The sequence below is a fragment of the Bos mutus genome, chromosome 4, assembly GCF_027580195.1.
Source record: "Bos mutus isolate GX-2022 chromosome 4, NWIPB_WYAK_1.1, whole genome shotgun sequence".
Lineage (NCBI taxonomy): Eukaryota > Metazoa > Chordata > Mammalia > Artiodactyla > Bovidae > Bos > Bos mutus.
The window spans coordinates 34,598,672-34,604,671 of NC_091620.1; the positions used below are offsets into that span (position 1 = coordinate 34,598,672).

The window sequence follows — 6,000 nt, forward strand, 5'->3', positions numbered from 1 at the left end:
AACTAAAAACACCTTTGACTTTTGGAATCATTTAGACTCTGAGTCTTACATGAGCAGTAAGTTTTAAAGGTAGTACAATTCTGAAGATGGCATGCTTCGAAATATTCATTTGAGGTATGGCCAAGGGCTACCCCGGTGGCTCAGATGGTGAAGAATCTGCCTGCAGAATCTGTGGGAGACCTGGGTTTGATCCCTGGGTTGGAAAGATTCCCTGAAGAAGGAAATGGCATCCCACTACAGTTTTCTTGCCTGGAGAATAGGGTCATAGAGTTGGAAAGGACTGAGTGATTAACATACACACACACATCAAAACTACACATTATTGCTGTTTATCATTTGTACTCTAATAGACCCTGCCTTATTTATTAAAAAGCATATACACTGGACTACCTTAGTCAGGGAACTAGATCCCGCATGCCACAACCAAAAGTTCGTATGCCACAGCCGAAGATCAAAAATTCCATGAGCTACAACTAAGACCCAGGATAGCCAATTAATATTTAAAAATAAAATGCATGTCCTTTCCCTTTTTCATAATATTCTGATACATAAACATACATCCATGTACATTTCTCTAAGAATACAGCTGCACACACATGTTGAGAATTGTTGTAACCTATATGTGTACATATATATATATATATATATGTATATATGTTGGTCTCCTTTATACAACATAGCATCAGAATATTTTGCCTACTTTTCATGTGTGTGTGTAGTCAGTCGTGTCTGACACTTTGTGACCCCATGGACTGTAGCCCACCAGGCTCCTCTCTCCATGGGGATTCTTCAGGCAAGGATACTGGAGTGGGTTGTCATGCCGTCCTCTAGCGGATCTTCCCAACTCAGGGATCGGACCCAAGTAGCCCACATTGCAGGTGGATTCTTTACTATCTGAGCCACCAAGTCCAAGAATACTGGAGTGGGTAACTGCTTCCTTCTCCAGGGGAACTTCCCAACCCAGGAATTGAACTGGGGTCTCTTACATTGCAGGCGGATTCTTTACCGCACTGCTAAGTATGAAGATAAAATTACTTTTACTAATAAATAGGACTTTTGGAAACAATGCCGGTGATCAAATGGGGATGAAATGAGGATTTCCCAGTGAAATGGAAATGCACAAATATTCACATAATACTTATATTACATACTCTGCTGTGTGTTAATTTTATTTATAATAATTAAATGAGTGACAATACTGCTAACATTTAAGGCAATAGAAACAAGAATGAATTCCTTTCACTTTGCACTATAATAATAGGTTGAGATTTATCTAATAGATTTAAAATATTCTGAGTGGAAGAGTTACTGATTCGATCCAATATAAAGATGATATAGGAACAAAACCACCTTCAGAAAAATCAGGTTACTCAAAATGGATACAGAAATTATTTAAGAATCATTTTATAAGAAAGAGTTGAAACTATTATTTCAACTATATATTTTTATCTCATTACCAGTATTTCTGTAGCCTGAAATTTAGATTAAAATACTGCATAATAGCTACTTATAACATGCATTTTAAAAACATTTACCTTTTTAAGCATCATGAAAAGTGTGATTTAGTATACAGTACTTTGGAAAGATTCTGAGGCATATGGCTGATTGTAGAGATTTTTAAAACCCCGTAACTATTATACTAATCTAAAATCTGAAATCAGGAAAAATATTCAAGGAGTCATTTATAGATGACTGATTTGTGAAACATTTTGTAGTTCATTAAACTCTCTTAAACACTGCCTGCTAAAATATTATCTCTAGATAAATTATTAATGTGTGCTTTTAATGAGAATATTATATGCAATTCAAATACCAGCTAACTTAGCAGAAAGTGCTAACTGAAACCAATAACTAATTTCTTTATTACAAGAATCTTAAGTGATTTCCCAGAGACATATATCTATTAGTTGAAACAGTACTTAAAAATATTTATATATCAAAGCTCTCTAAAATACAGAGGTTTTTTTTTTAATATATATATATATATATTTTTTTTTTTTTTTTTAGGGCAGTAATATCAGGACAACCTGGGGCTTCCCAGGTGGCTCCGAGGTAAAGAAGCTGCCTTTAGGTAAAGGTAAAGAAGCGGGAGATGTGGGTTTGATTGCTGGGTCTGGAAGATCCCTTGGAGGAGGATTGGCAATCCACTTGAGTATTCTTGCCTGGAAAATCCCATGGACAGAGGAGTCTGCCAGGTTACATACAGTCCATAGGGTTGCAAAGAGTTGGACATGATTCAGCACGCATGCAATATAAAGACAAAATTATAATAGGATGAATATTTAAATGGATTACAAGTGTAATCATTTCATAAATTTAAAAGTATTACTGTAGAAAAGGAAAAAACTTTGTTTTCAAAATATTTTAATAACAAAATACATATTTGGCAGTGAAAATGAATTTTAATTATTTGATTACATTGGTCATGCCATATCTGTGTAATAAAATTTCTATCATGGTGGTAAGTTTTCAGATGATGAAAACCTCAGTTTTTTCCCCCTAAATTTGTGTGTACTGTATGGCCCAATAGTATGTGAAACAGTGCTCGGATTCTTTACAAAGTTGTGTAGTAGATCTCTTCTCTTATACAGTGTCTAATTCACTGTATTCCTTGTAGCCAAAAGTGATCGTGAGATCATTCAAAGATTTCAGTTTAACCAAGAATGATAAAGGTTAAATTGCTTGCCAAAGAAACAAAGTGCCAAGCTGTTTTCTAATGTATAGGTTGTGAGTGTGTCCTCAGTTGTGTTTGACTCTTTGTGACCCCATGGACTTGTAGCCCACCAGGTTCCTCTGTCCATGAAATTTTCCCAGGCATGAATACTGGAGTGGGTTGCCATTTCCTATTCCAGGGGATCTTTCTGACCTAGGGATCAAACCTGTGCCTTTTACCTCTCCTTCATTGGTAGGTGGGTTCTTTACCACTGTGCCACCTGGGAAGCCTTTATATTTAGGTTACGTTTAGATTATTTCAAGTTAATTACTAATTGCATGGATTTTACTAAAGTTATCTAATGTTCTAGGATATCTAATTAAGTTTAGGAAAAAAAAAACTCTACACTATGTTTCTTTTTCTTATTATTTTATATTTTGATGACTTTTTAAACCAAATCAAGTTTCTGATTTTTTTTTGAGAAGTTAACTGGAAAGACTGAGTATTTAAATTTATCCATTAAATCACTTAAAAATTTAAATATACAGTTAGAACGCCTGTGGATACCTAATGCACACTGAAGATTACTTAAGATTATACTTTAACATTTTAGATCAAACCAAGAAACAAGAATTTTAATGGATGCATATGAAGCAGAATCTATCCTGTTTGCAAATACTTCTAACTTATGTTGAAAGGTACTGTCCATAAAAGGTATGTGCAGTTATTTTTGTGGAAGAGTAAATACTGTTAGGAAATAAGGTATTTTCTAAGAGAAAATGGTCAAAATAAAGTAAAAGTGATGACTAAGGGATAAGCAAAGACCAAGGAGCGTTACTTTACTTCCTAGTTCGACAAAAATTGAGTTGTAACCTGTGCGGTTGCTAATCAACAGAACACCCTTAAAGGAATTCAGGATGAAAAACAGGACAAAGCATTCTGTAGTTTGGAAAAACAGGTTCCACAGATAGATTGATATGGATTTGAGGAGGAATTTTAATGAACCCAGATAACTACATCTTCCTATACACAGAATATCACTAAAAATCATTAACTTGAGATTAGCAGTAATCTTTTACTAGGAATATATGCTTGGATGCGTGTCTTCCTCAGCCAAAAACCGTACATAAATGGTCCTCTCCCTGCCTTTTCAGAGCAGTTCTCTCAGAGTTAGTGAGAGACTATGTCCTTGGCTATTGTCATGACCCTGAATAAAATTGAACTCTTACATTGTTCATTTTTCTTTAAGTTCACAAAGCTAATAATGACAAGTAAACCAGGGATGGCATGTTAGTATGTAGATATGTGCACTGGGATTTGAGATTATCTCTGCTAGATTCTGCTGAGATTGGCTACAGGGTAAGTATTAGGAGTAAGTCAGTTCCACATGCCTCCTCCCTGCGGAAAGGAAAACACACCTCTCATCTGGGACTTGGGGTTTTCATGAAGGAAGGAAGAGTGCAAGAAGGGTAAATAGAAACATGCCATGCATCTTAAGGTTTCTGCTCAGAACTAGCACATATCACTTTAGCTCAAGGGACTTCTGTGCCCTCATTCAGAAATCCATTAAGAACATTTCTACCCCAAGTTATTTCAGGATAGAATTTTATCAAATTTAGTTCCACTGTTATACACAGGTTGAATTTTTCTGTCTATAATAGCAGCCTAATGGCTAACTACCATTTATCTCTAATGTCAATGCCACATACTTTATGTTTTGTTATGGCAGCATTTTACATCTGATATCAATGTCTGTATTGGCAAGTTTTATTATACTCATGCATAACCTTCAATCGACAACACTGCCATTTACAATGCCTTGCATTTCTATCTTGCTTTCATGTTTAACAATGTGTTGTGACTCTTCAGAGCTCTACTGGGCTTATCTTTGCTAGATTTTGATGCAGGATGCAATATTGCTTCACATGTCTCCTTGCTTTGGGAACCAGTATGAAGGAGTGTATCTTACATATGATGTGCCCTCAAAGTAGAAGATGGAAAAACTGGGGTGGTGAAAGGAAATAGTGGCAAACTCTGTTCTGTCCACCTTCTATTGGTCAAAAAAATTACCTGGCCAAGGAAAAAGTCTGTGGGAAATATTTTTTTTTTTCCATATGAAACCTTTGCAAGAGTGAGGAAGAAGAACCATGGTTAAACAATACAATTTATAAACCTAGTAAACTAGATAAATACCTTGCATTTTTATGTCCTTGCCTAGCCTACTTTCTTTCAAAAATAAGCACTATTCAAAAATATTTCACTAAGCTAGATGAAACTATTATCAAGTTGACTCATTCTGGCTTTCTCTTTTGTAAATCATCAATTTTATATATTCTTCTATCTCCACATATTAGAACAATGCAAAGAAGCCTGATGTTTCTGAAACTAAAGGCTGAGACAATTATTATTAATAATCATGGTGATGAATATTTAAAGTTTATGACAATATGAAGATCAGGTAAATGTTTCTAACGATAATGTTTTGGCTAAACAATTTGTTCAACATATTATGTTATGTTGAAAGATGAAATTACTAGATATCTTCAGCTCTCTAAGGAGTAGCAGTAGGCAAGGGTTTGGGATTTTTATTTGTTTGTTATGTTATTAATGTACACATAAGCTCACTGAAAAATGAAGCTGTCTTTGCTGGGCATGGGCTCAATGCCACTGATTTTATCACCAGGGAGGAATATGTGCAATAATTGCAATTTCTATATTTTAGCTTTTGAAAAAAATTTAACAATGTTATGAATGAGAGTGATTCTGTAATAATTCTGAAATAAATATATGTTCAAGCAGTTATACATGCCTACATGAGACATTCTACTTCTAAACTTCTTTGAATTTTAGAAGAATTAATTAGTAATTAATTAGTAACCTGTTACTAATTATTTTTGTTCATAATAGCTGGTCAAACATAACTTACTAAGCAAACTCAGTGGGGATGAATACAATATATATTGTCTTTTAAACTTATACCAATCTCAAGAATTCTAAATTTATATGAAATGATTTTATACCTGTAAGTGACTAAGCCCTAACCATTTCCTTAGGGAAGAGGGAGCCGTACTTCAAAATGTGTCTTCCTTTCTGGTAACATGATTAGATTCTATGTCTCACTTCCATTGCAGTGAAATGCACAAGTGATTGTCAGTGGAATGTAAGTAGAGAATTATAAGAATTGTCTTGTAAACACTGACTATTAATTTAGAACTAGTACAGAAAAGTGAAATACACTTGCCTGTCTTTTTCAAACACTGTATTATGGTGCTTTACATTAACACCAACAAACCCATTATAGTCATTTGACTTAGCAATAAGGCATAGTCATTGTAATAATACCTTCT

The 6,000-nt window shown here is 34.5% G+C and overlaps 1 long non-coding RNA gene across 1 annotated transcript in view; it reads left to right on the forward strand.

Annotated features, from left to right (window-relative positions):
* The window catches only part of LOC138987524 (uncharacterized), a 120,357-nt gene extending 116,988 nt beyond the window's left edge, over positions 1–3,369 (forward strand). The window contains exon 3 of the long non-coding RNA XR_011463883.1: positions 3,267–3,369. This is a non-coding gene — a long non-coding RNA (uncharacterized lncRNA). The remainder of the gene's footprint in view (positions 1–3,266) is intronic.
* The last annotated feature ends 2,631 nt before the right edge of the window (positions 3,370–6,000 follow it).